Source organism: Falco biarmicus, chromosome 6 (assembly GCF_023638135.1).
Source record: "Falco biarmicus isolate bFalBia1 chromosome 6, bFalBia1.pri, whole genome shotgun sequence".
Lineage (NCBI taxonomy): Eukaryota > Metazoa > Chordata > Aves > Falconiformes > Falconidae > Falco > Falco biarmicus.
The window spans coordinates 70,662,674-70,675,824 of NC_079293.1; positions in this window are offsets into that span (position 1 = coordinate 70,662,674).

A 13,151-nucleotide genomic window follows, 5' to 3' on the forward strand; every position below is an offset into this window, starting at 1 on the left:
CAGGCAGTTTTGAAGGACCAGTTTCTCAGACAGTAGCTTCACGCCATCAAGAAAAATGACAGAAAAGCATTTGAACTGTATTGCAAGGTGATTCTAAACTGGCTCTGATCAAAAGTGTAAACTGGGTTTTCAAAAAAGGAAGTAAAAGAAAGTAAAAATTTGGCATTTAATGACCTATTTTAAACATTTAACCCTGACTAGCTCGACTGTATAAACAAGAAGATGGCAATTGCAGCAGTGCAGCTCCTTCCACCTGAGTTCCTGCTCCCTACACGGGTGATGCTGTTATGCCGGGTGCTGCTGCAGAGGGTAATTGGCTTTTTTGGTTGGTGACCCAGGGTAATGATAACTTTCACAAGAGAGGATGCCCCTTCAGAGCTGGAGGAGCATGACATTCAGTTGATTGAAGATGTGGCTGCCAGAGACTGAAAGTTCAACCTAGTGTCTGATTTTGATCTTTGCCAATGTTGGTGTGTGCTGTTGCCTGAAACTTGGGCAAAACTTGAGGCTGGCTTTAAATGAGTGGGTAAGAGGTCTTTTCCCTAAGCTGATAATGGGGCATGTTTAGTGCGTTTGAAGACCCCTGGTGGGTGTGAGCAAGGAGAAGAAGCACTAGTGTCATGACTGAACAGGATTGTGAGCTAAGAGACCATACAGAAGCCCAAGGAAGATGAGATGTCAGTGAGGGGGGAGTGATCAGTGGTGTCAAAAGCAATGGCAAGGCAGGAGGGAGAGGCTGGAGGAGTCAGGTGCAGAAACGTCAAGAAAAGGAATGTTTTCCTGTTATTCTCTTAAAGTTATTAGCTGTAACATTTCCAAAAGGTTAAGTTGAATCCATAGGAACAAAGATTAAGGGTGTTTGTGGAAGGCCTGAAAAGTGAACTCTGATGAAGAATTCCTGTATTATTTTTCTTGGTTCAGTGTTTTTATACAGATGATGCATTGTGTAACACTTACTAATGCTGAAATACTTTAGAATTCTGTCATAGCCAGTGCGATAACTTCTTCTTCTTTTTTTTTTTTTTTTTGAGGGATGCTACCATTTCACTGTTTTCCAAAATCTTCCCCAGAATGAATTTGTGCTGAATTATAGCAGTTTATGGATGCACATAAAGTAGCCCAGTGTGACACCAGCAGGGCCGCATCAGTCACAGCGAGGAGAGTGCCTCTGAGCAAGGCAAACCACAGAAGCAGCTTGTTTTGTTTCTGATCCTTGCAATCTAGTTTGCTGTTTCTTCAGAGCTGATGCTAATGGAGGGAAGGCAGGCTGTTGTGGGGAATGTTTGGCCTCAGTCCCTTTGGGGGTAGTAACTCCTTCCCCACCACATGGGATGGAATATTTGCCCCTCATTTGGAGAGGGTGGCGTGGCCTTGCTCCTGTGTCCCCATCCAGCTCTGCAGGGTCTAGTGAATAAATCTACAAGCCTGTTTCTCAGCAAGTGAAGGGGTTTGGTCCGCTTTGGGCGGCGAGGGGGAAATAGCCCCTTGTATTCCTTGTGCCTGGGAAGTGGCTGTTGGCTCCCAGCTCTTGAGTGGTAGCTCCTGGTTAGAGCAGCGTGCTCTGCTGTTGAATCCAATGTGTAAATTCACCTGGGGTGAAATTCTGCCATGCACCTTTCTAAAGCCTTCAACGTGAGCAGTGTGCTGTGCTGGTGCTCCAGTAAAGTGTGGGGAAGGGGAGGTTTATTGAGCTCAGTGGCCCATGGGCTATTTTTTCTCAGCAACTGAGAACACCTCTGGCCCATATGGATTGGAAAATACTGGTCAAACTCATTATCATTTGAATGCTGTTTTCTAACTCACCTTCTAAAGCTGAGTCAAAGATTTCCTTTTATTCCTTTGTCACATAAAATTGGTGTTATTTTAGGGCCTAATGGCCTCTAATCGGTGGACCTTGGTGTGCCTGGCTGCATGCAGGCAGAGCAGGAGTAGTCCTTTGCTCCGGCGCAAACCTACAATTTAATGGCAGAGATGGATGTGGGATAGTGGAAGGAATATAGCATGTAAGCAAGATGACTAATGTGGAATCAAAATTATCTCACTGTCTTCAAGTACTTAAAGAATCACAGGATTAAACATATGTGCTTTAAAGCTACACGTGTGGGTAAGGGCTGTTCTAAACTGGGCTAAATAATGCACCTGCTTGCTGTCTTGGATTGACACCTCCAGGCATGGACGCATGGAGTGTATTTTGAGGTTTCGTATTTTTTTTGGCTTCAGTTTGACAGAATGTGTTTGAGAAAGTTAACATTGCGTACATGCTGGGTGGGCTTTCTCCCCTTGAAAAGCTGGTTTGAATTAATGTCTCCAAAGTGTGAAGAGGGTTATAAAATGCATTGTACGACCGTGGTGATGTAGCTGATCCTGTCACTTATGGTAAGCTTCTGTTCCAGACCTCGGAAAGGGTGTTGTGTGCTCTAAACTGGCCTGTTCCTTAGATTTTTGGGGTGGAAAAGTTTGACATCATTTATCCAAAAGCAGAGTCTACAGACGTCACCCATCCTCCTGGCTCCTTAAGCATGTAGGCTACCAAAGGCATTCGGTACTATTTGTGTGATCTCTAATGAGGATAACAAAGCAGAAAGAAAAGGAATTCTTTTGCGTTACTCTTAGAAGCCAAAATATGATTGGATTTTCTTCTGCCTTAGGATCTGCAAAGTAGTTACTAGAGACTTCAGTGCAGTATTAAAGACACAAACAGTTTTGATAAAGTCTTCTTTTCCCCATGGAATTTGTAGTAAACAGAGATAAATTGTCTCATCTGTTTTCTGTTTATTAACCAGGACTGTATTAAATTAAGCTCCTCTAGTACTGGTGTGAGATGGACATATAATCACTACAGCTCTATTTAATAATTTCTCTGCCAAAATGAGCTCATAGGCAGCGAGACTTGAAGAATTTACAGGCTCCATGTTGGGCCATGTGTGTGTGCGTGTGCAGAGATGCTCTTTAAAGAGTATAGCTTGGGAATATCTGCAAGAAAGCTCTTTTATTCTCTCCTTTTGGTGGTACTTGTCTCTCACCTACAACTTTGATACAATGTGATCATTTATTACCATTTTTTGTGCAGAGAACTGTTTTCTGAAACAAAAATGGATTTTTGTCTAAATGAAATTTTTTAGAGCTGTGGTATCAGGTTGGAATGCAGCTCTGGAGGCTGTCTGGATCCGTTCTCCTGCTCAGAGGCAAACAGCCAGGTTGCTAAGGTCACATCTAGTTGAGCTTTGAGGTTCTCTAATGCTGGAGATCACACAGCTCGGGGTAACCTGATGTAAAGCTGCAGGTTTTGTTGGAAGAGTCATCTAGAGAATGGAAGAACCCCTAAGACAGGTTAGAAATGCACTGTGGTTTCATGTATTAATTTTAAGTTTAGGTAGCACCACCCTCACTGGTTTTGCTGTCTAAAAACTGCGTAGTTTTGAACAACCTGTTTCAGAAAACAGTAGGTACTTGGAGAGGTCCATGTCCCAAAACTGGTTGGTCCTTTTTGGCTTGTCTGTAATCACTAACTTATTTCAGAGTAGCACACAGGATTCAAAGAGTACTTTAGTTGTATTAATGTGGTAGATTCATTTGATAGAGTTAACTTTAATCCTTTGTTCAAACACCCACCTATCCACCCCCCTGCAAACAAACTACCTTTGTCACTTTTCCCATATCACATTTTTGAAGCTTGCATTAGCATTTAAAATATGGCTTTTCATTATTGTAGGCTTTCCATTCATTACCAGCCTTTGCTTGGGAGGGTACTAGGGCAACATGTGTTTGTTATTGCTCAAGAGCAATCTGTTTTGTTAAACTTTAATGATATTTCAACAGCTCTCAGTAGGCTTGTCAAAACCATGTAGCAATGCTTAGGTACTCAGGAATATCCAACTTGTGACAATAATCCTTTGAAGATGGAAGTGCTTGTCTCCTATGAAGGAGGTGGGTAGCAAAGATCTTTTATTTCACCACCTCATGGTCATGCAGAACAAAGCATTTCTTAGAGCTGCACTTAAGAAGGGGTAAGTAGTGTCTGTACTGCTGTATGCAGAGTTTTGTGTACTTTAACACAGCCATATGGTTGTGACCTGGGTGATGCTTTCTCAAACACGTACTCTTCAGCATGGCTTGTAGGCTGCTGTTCCACTGACAGTCTTGCAGAGATGTAGCCAGCTTTCATCCCTCTTTCATGTGCAGGAGCGTGCAAATCCTGCCCATGATAAACATTTTGTGATGCCTCTGAATATTTAGGCTGTTGCAACTGCAGAGTAGAAACTGACTTCAGTTCTTCTGCTTTGTGCCTTTTAAGTGCAGGCAAGTATTCTAGTATTGGTGGATGACTTCTCAGTAAGGTTTCTTTGTGTATTTTGGGTTGGGTTTTTTTGGTTAGTTGGTTGGTTTGGTGGTTTATTTTTTTCTTTTCCCTAATCACTTTGTTCTCTTCTTGTAAAACAGCTTTGGAAAATTAAATGTAACGTACTGGCAGCTTGATGATCCTCATTGTGCTAATTATATTTCCTTTGCTGGAACACCTTTCTCTACCTTCCACAAGCCATATGTGTTTAGTAACTAAACTAGACAACAGTTTCTGAGTCAAGGAGCATAATTTTCTGCAGTATGGAACTCTGACAGTGATCATCTTGGGTAACACTGTGATAATAATGATAGTCCATTGCTAAGTGCCTTCTAGAAATGATTGAAACCAAATTCTTCATGGAGAGCTTGCACTCTAAATCAAAGCCGATGCTTAGAGGGAGGTCCTGTTCAAGAAGATGCCATTGCTGCAGAGGTGATGGCTATATTATACTAATATCTGTGTTTTTTCTGTAATTCACTTTCAGGCACACTGCAGAACTACAGAAATAAGTGAGTTTAAATGAGACAGAGGCTCTGGTTTGACAGAGCAGTGTAGGGAATACATGCATATTAATCCTCAGGGTTACTATTGACTTGAATCTTTTAAGTAGTTTATATCGCAAGTAAACATTACACAGCTGGTATTTATAGTTTACAACTTGCATTAAATGTTGCACATGCAGAATTTAAATCAGCTGTTCATTGTTCCTCATGTTTGTGTGCGCACTTGTGTGGCAATACGGGTGGTATTTGTTATGTACCCTGGGAATAGAACAGAATATAAGCATATGTTGCAAGAAGGAGGTTTATATCCACTTATAACCAAAACGTTGTAAGTAGGAGGCATAGGTAGTCACTGAATTTTGTAGAATCCCTGTATCTCCCTGTCCCTGGATTTTTTTGAGGTGATGATGGTGTGTTTTGTTTTTTTTTTTTTTAAGAACAAGTTGTGCTGGCATACCTTAAGTATAGCTGATTTTGCTTTGTGTCACTGTGGTGGACTGGTGAAATGTTTTAGACCTATTTTTTTATCATGATATGACAATTTTATGCATATAAGCCCTCTAGGAAATCTTTGTGGGAAGTGACTTAAAATGTTTCAGTTTTTTAATACCTATCACATGATTAGTAAATATCCAGAGTGATCCTTTTACATGTGCTATGTTTATACAAAATGTTACTGGCATGTTGACCCATTTGAAATTGTTCCATTCGGTGTTTATATTGTTACTGATACTGGGGGTTTTTGTGTGTGTGTTTTGTCAGCTACTAAAATGTGATTTAGAAATCCAATACTACTAATGTGCTGAAGAAATACGGCTATATTCACTGAACAGGATGATAAAATAATGTCAAATAAAACTGGGGAGAATATTTTATAAGAATGTAAAAGTTTTCAGTAATACTAGATACAAGCATTTTCATTGGGTTTCACAGTGTTATGATAATAGTCATAATTTTCTTCAATGCATTTTCTTTTAGTGAGAAGAAATTGTAATGCTGGATCCTCTAATTTTAGACAGTTTATGTACAGCAGGCTCTGAATCAATGGCCGGTGCATCAGGAAGATGTATGCATTTGTAAACTCTGTGGGGATGTTCCTGAAGTCTGCTCATTTCCTTCTTCTAAAAGATGGGTCCTTTTCTTGCCCATCTGGTGCCTGGGGCTGTATTCCATCATGAGCACTGTATTGTTGTTGATTAGCTTACATTTTCTTGGAATGGAAAGTGGAAAAGTGGTTTGTTTTAGTCACAGCAAAATGAGGATGATGGGAGGATGAGATTACGTAAAGTTAAACAAGCACACATATATACATGCATGCTAAATTTGTAAGTCTCTTGTTTTCATGGCAAATGAAAATTGTGAAGTGAGAAAGAAGAATCACAAAAGCTACATCAAAACAGCATGGAATTATATTGTGAAATAGATTTTTTTTTTTTTTGGGGGGGGGGGGGGGCGGGGGCAGAAAGGAAAAATTTTAAGATACCAGACTTTCGAAACCAGTTACTTGGGAGAACAGAGAGAAGTACAAAGCTGACACAATTACAAATTATAACCTCTTCAGATAGTTACATATTTCCTAACAAACCTGCCATCTCTTCATTATCACAGACACACTCATTAACTGAAATATTTATTTGGGATTATGGGAAGTTTAAAAATGCAACAGCTGCTTCATTTGGGTTTTCCATTCTGAAGATGTGATTTATTTAATGTTAATTTCTGATGCCTACTGCAGTTGATAAGAGCTCAATGCAAAGATAAGGTAGCATGGTTCCGTTAGCTGGGTAAGGACGTGAGCTGCTGGAAATTAAAGTGGTTTCTGGAGTAGAAATAAAAGATGCAAACTGTGGGTCGGGAGCGTGGCCTGTGTGTACTGCACTGCTGCTTCACATCGCTGCTTTTCAGCAGCAGTCTGCGGACAGCTTTGAGGATAACTGCAGAAAATAGCTACGAGGAACACACTTGTGGGATCTCATATCCAACTGGAAAATTTTTAGGAACTATAAACTTGTGAGATTAAAACTGTTATGGTATTATGGTAATTTGTGTGTATGTACCTGAGAAACATGCATTCTGCCAGTTATAGTAGCATGAAAGTATCTTTTTCTCTAAAGTTGGATGCAGCTTGTGTGAACACCAGATGTTGGGCAGAGCAGGTGGGAACAGGACGGATCCTGGAGTCCTGCTGCTCATACTAAGGCAACTTTCCTAAGGATCAGGGCACTGCAAAAAGCTTCCTAACAATCTCCTCTTCCCCCCTTTTTTTCCAGCAACAGCTCCTTTATTTAAGAGAGCCAGGTTTGTTTTGCAGTGCTGCTCCTTGTGCAGCCAACAAAATATTATTGGTATAAGCTCATGATCAAATGCAGCACAATAAGCAGTTTAGTGTGTTACTGTTTGTCAGCTCATTTGGGGTAACTAGCCAAGTGTGCCCACTTTGCACAGCTGAAATGCAAAGCAAAGCACACTGGCTAAGCAGAGAGGGGGAAAGCAATCGAGCTGCTGCCTCTGCCAGCTTTGCACATTGTGCGAACAGCTGTGTTTGAAACGACCCGCCAGTGAGCTGCAGCTGCACACCTGGGCTGCTGCCCCTCCTGCAAAAACAGCAGCGAGGTCTCCTTAAATCACAACCTCATGGCTGACATGCAAAAGGGGGATCTATTTACTTTAACAACATGAGTGTTGTAGGGGAGGTCAGGCCTCATCCCTTGCTGGAAAGCCCAGGGTGGCTCTCGGTGTTGTAGGTTCTTTCCTGGGGGTGGGAATTGGGTGGATGAGAGGATGCTGTGGAACATTTCCGTGCAACCCAACCATAAGAATCAGTTTTCAGCACTCTGGGTTCGTCATTTGGTGAGTTGGGCTTCTTGAAAATGCTGCAAGCTGGGAGACTGCATGTTAAATCCTGTTTCCATAAGGTGAAGGGCAAGATGGCTTGTTAGTTCAGCACGGATGCAGTTTCAAGATTTATTAAGGTCCTCCTCCCTGAGGCCTGCCATGGGGATGCGCATAGGGTCTACACCTCAATGAGGCTGCCACACATGGAAGTCTGTTCTTTCCAAGTTCATCCAAGTCCTGTTCTTTCACCTATGTGCTGAGTTTGATACATCTGGAATGCTCAGTAGTTGCCAGAGAACGGGGATTTCTGCCATAGAAATCTGACAGAATGTATAGAAATTAAATATAAATGATGATGAGTGGTCTGTGTTCTCAGGTGGCGTAGCTTCATTTCCATCCGTGAGTCAGAGCTTAGCAGAAATTCTGCTCCCTGCATTTTATTTTATGTTTTTAAATAGGAGTGGGAGCCTGACTTTTCTTCCCAAATTATGAGCTGCCTTTTGATCAGAAAGGTAGAAGTTCGCGTAAAAATACCGTGATTTTTTGGCATCTTGATAAAAGAGACACCCTCTCTGAGGTTTTTTAAAGATCCCCTTCAATAAAAAATAAAAAAGGCAACATGCAATTAATTTCAAAATGCTGAGCACTTTTTGAAATCCAACTGGTTATATCTACCTCTTCTATAGACTGAGATGACTATAACTTCTTAAAACTACAGGTCTTGGAAGCTCCTATTAAAGAGATGTACTTAACTAGGAAAAAGAAAAATTAACAGGATGTCTCTTTAGATGAAGCAGAAGCAAAAGGCACCTAGCAAAGTGAGTGGTAAAGTTCCTGTATAATTGCCAGTAAAAGTCTCTACTTGTTTCGCATACTCCACTTGAAGAGTAACAGGCTTTTTTAGCTCAATACATCATTTTCCTGTTGGCATGATTTTGATGTTGTACAAGCTTGCAGACTGTAGCTGACAAACATCAATATTATCATCGTTGTCTTTACCTTCTGCAGTGGCTGAGGCCTGGGCATCTCAGGGGTGTCGTTGTTTGGTTGGCATCTTATTTATCTTGTCTGCAGTAAGCCTCCCACCGGGCCCTGTCCGGAATATTCAAAGACACCAGAATAGTCTCTTGCTGTCTTATGGACCTTTTCATGTCTCTGGCATACAGAACACACATACACTGTTTGGAAGAGGGTGGCGTAGGAAAACGATCATTTATTGACTCTACAAAATAAATTTATAGCATGGTTCATGTGTGGCAATACCAAGGAGTAAAAGGAACAAGATGACCTAAAGTGTCAGAGCTGGAGGAGCTAGTAATATTTTTTGTATGTTTAGTAGCTTTGGAGCTTTGATCTGAAACTAAGCTACATTTTTTTATGACCAACACAGGCATGGTAGGTCAAGTGTTACACCAAAGGGACATCTTTTTATCTTACAGAATGCTACCTTCTTTTCTCTCTAGGCAGTTTCCTCTGTTTAGATTACTACTGGAAATTGCTACTTCAAAACTTACTTGTGATGAATGGGTTAATTGAAGGTAATACTATTATACCTAAAAGACGTGAGTCTGACTATTTTTGAAGTGTTCTTTCTGCAGTGCTTGGTCTGAGAGCTGGTCCTGGATGATGTGTGTTCTGCGGCCGGCAGGCGAGCTGCCTGCGGGATAGCTGCAGCGCTGCAGGTGTGGGAGCAGAAGCGTGTGGGTGCAGGACAGTGCCCTGTGCTGCTTCTGCCCTTGGGGCTGCACTCAGTACGTGGCACTGCTGTGTGCAGTGGGTTTGCTGACAAGCAAGAATTTAGCAACTGAAGAGACGGAGCTATCGCACAGGTTGCGGAAGGTGGTGGGAGAGGAAGCTTAGCTGCGCAGCAGGGGATTCTATTGCCTCTTTTACTGCCTGGTTAAAATATTTTTTTTACAGCAGAAACACTCCCTGGAGGCTGAGCTGTCAGAAAGGATTTCTGTCTGCTCCACAGCATTCTGTGGTTGTGTTGTGTAGGTAATGGTAAAACTTAGACTGTGTCTAACATTGGCGTTGTCTTTGCTGGAAAACCTTTTTTGGATAGCAGCTACCACTCCTAAAGGAAGAAGAAAAAAAAACCATCACAACTTATTTAGGTGAAAATTTTTGAGTAGGTTTGATATAGGTATACAAATCTGGGAGAGTGCTGGTAAGAGTTTGATTATCAACTGCCAATTCAATTGCAACAGCAGTGCACAAAACAAATAGTGTCATTGCTGTGTACAGAATGAAATATGACATTACAAAGCATAGCAGGGGATAACTTGCTTTGTACCTATCATATGTAATATTAGATAGCATTCAGCAAATATTTTATAAAGTTTGATTATGTTTATATTAGGGTGGAAGAGAGGAAGGGTAATCTGGAGAAAGGGGGAAATGTATGGTTTTAAAAACCAACCAACCAAAAACCAGACAGCAAACCCTGAAAACACAAACTGACTTTCCAGTTTGCATTGACAAAACTTACTTCAGAGAATCAACAAACAGGAGTCTATAAACTGTAAAATGTCTGTAGGGAATATTGTACCAAACCAACTGTAAGTGTTTATGTTAGTCATAATAGTTGTTGACACTGGCAGGTTTGTGTACTTGTCTGTCTTTTACTGCCTGGAAATAAAGAAAAGGTAAACGTATTTTTGATGGTGTTGGAAGAGCTGGAAATGGCAAAAGGAGAACTGCTGTAAGCAAACTTGTATCTCAAGCTGAGGAAGCAAACTAGAAATGCTGACGTGACCTTGGTGTTGACTACAGAGGGAAGCATCTAGAAGTAAAATAAAATACCTGATGTGTGCACAGAGGAGGGAGGAATCAGTTCTTTTCACTAGTGTGTCAGAGCTGCAGGGCTGTTTTGCTGCTGGGCACAGGCGTGAGTAAGAGTTGGCGTGTCTGGCTCAGACCCCTCGCTGTGCAGGGCCAGAAAGTTGCCTTTGACATAAACTGGGGTATTGCTCCCATCAGTACCGTGGCTGTAGCTGCCCAGGCAGGGAGTGGATTCTCTGCTCACTTCCCCATGTTCAGTGTGTTGGTGCGGGGGCCAGGGCTCGGCTGCCCACGAGAGGAAGGTGCCTTCCCAGGCGGTTCAGTCTAGTGTGTGAGAAATCTGAAAAATCCAGGCTGTTGACAAGCCATGCGTCCATAGCTTTCACATAAGCGGAGCGTGAATATTAGCCTGTCAAAACCACGTAAGAAAGAAATTGACCTCATTTGCAGGTAGCTAACAAGAAACTCCTTCTCATGCTCACAATATTATGAACATTTGTTGTTCACAGATGCCATCAGGTGTGAGACAAACTTTATATACCTAGGAAAAATCACTTTTTCATTTTCCTCACACAGTTCTTCCATTGTCACTGTATCAAAATGTGAGTGGAACAGACAAATCCTGCCTGCCTGCCTTCATGGTTGGGTTTGGGCTACTTTGTAAGTTGAGTTGTCCAAAACAGACTTTGCATTCAGGGCATTGCCTAGGTGGACCCTCGGATACTGAACAGGAATTTAATTCAGTGGGAGCACTAACACAGACTCCTTCTCCCAACTGGCTGATGCTTATATCAGACCCATCCAGACCTAATAACAGACTGTAATAACGCAACCTCTGCTGTGTTTGACAGAAATTGGCCTGCAAATAGGCAGGAAAGCTGAGAATGCCTGTGGGCATAAACATGTGCAAAGAGATGGCATCGCCTGCATTTCCATGGGAAACAGGCAGAATAGTTCTCTGGTGTTTGGAGCATCAGGGGATTGAGGAAGGTGACAGGCAAGGTTTGAGTGGGTTGCTGAGGGTAAGCGGTTTGCTCAGTTACAAGAGATTCTTCCCCCAGACCAGGAGTGTGTTTGGGCTCCAGGGGATGCTGCTGGTTCCAGAGTGCCCAAGGAGGTTGGTGCCTGTGGGACCTGTTGATAAGGTGATATAAATGGTCTTTTGCTTCAGCTGCTGAAGAGGACAGTTCAGCAGATGATGTTCAAATGGAGCTGAATTCAAATCTTTGGATGTTCTTTCACCCTGAAAGAGAAGACAAACCATTTTGTGTCACATTGAATGAAATGTTTCATAAGCACCGATGTGTGAGAAAGCAGTAGGCGTGAAAGTTCACTTTTCTGTTGTTACACTTTTTGTCCATTAGGTTTCTGGACAGGGAACCTGACAGAAGAACCTAGATGAGCAATTCTGAAAATAATTACATCTTCTCAGCATTTTTTTGAGGATGGATCACCCTTGGGATCCTTTAGTTTAAGCATTTACTGGGAGTTGGGCTTGATCCTTATGGGTCCCTTCCAACTTGAGATATTCTATGATTTACTTTTTGAAATACTGATGCATAACCTAAACTCTCATGTTTCCCCTGATGTTATTGCTGATAAACATGAAGCAACCTGAGGCAGGAGGGCTACGTTTGGATAGACAGCTCTGGCCATGTGGAATTACAGAAGGGAGAGATGGTGAAGTTGAGATCTATAGGGTAAATCCCCTCTATACTTCCCATATGTCTGTTATCATATCACTGCTAATTTTTTTTCCCAGATAAATTGTTGGTTATGGTCATCGAAAATATTATAAATAGCAGTTGGGACATCTAAAAATGAAGATGGTAATTCTGTAGCTACTGGTTGGCACTTTGAAGTGATATGTGAAATACGAAGATTAGCAGAATTAAATATCAGATTTGCCATTAAAATATTGTTTCTGAAAAGCTTAAGATACAAACAGATGCTTAATTACAGAGAAAAAAGCATTTTTCATGTCTTGAATGGAAGTGGCCAGACTGAGTCTGTTTGACTTAGAGGGAGCAAAGTAGTTTAAAACAGAAATGTGAAACTTAGTTGCAATGGGTTGAGTATAAATGGATCTACTTTCTGTAAATAAGTCAGTATTGAAAGAGCTTAAAAAAAATACTCCCTTGATACCAAGTGTTTCAGAACCCAACATCAATTCATTTAAAATATTGAAAGTCTTTTGTGATCAGTCCTATAACCTATGGTCACTGAGCATATTCAGGATTTGTAAGATTGATCCCAAAATGGCATAGAAGAACAAAACAAAAAGTAGAAAAAAAATTAGACATCATAAGATGCCAGAGCAAAGAGTTGCAGACTTGAAAAATGTGTCCAGATGTGTACAACCCTAGCAAGACTTAAGATAATAAAGTAGAATTAGTCAATTCTGAATCATCCATATAGCAAATAGTATTTCAAAGCATAGAAATAGCAGCTGAAGGCACCCCCTGAGCTGGGTTCCCTTCTAGTTCAAACAAAGACATGATTCTGTGCACCTACAAAAATATATTTTAAAATAAGGCGGTGCTTGAGGAGGAAAGTAAGTCTTACACAGTGTATTTCCTTTGTTATCTGGGGTTTTTTTGTGCTTAATGTGCAGTTGCACATGACAGTGCTGAGGTCAAAGATTTTTAATGGTTGAGTTTATCCTATATCAGAAGAGCAAATCTTTC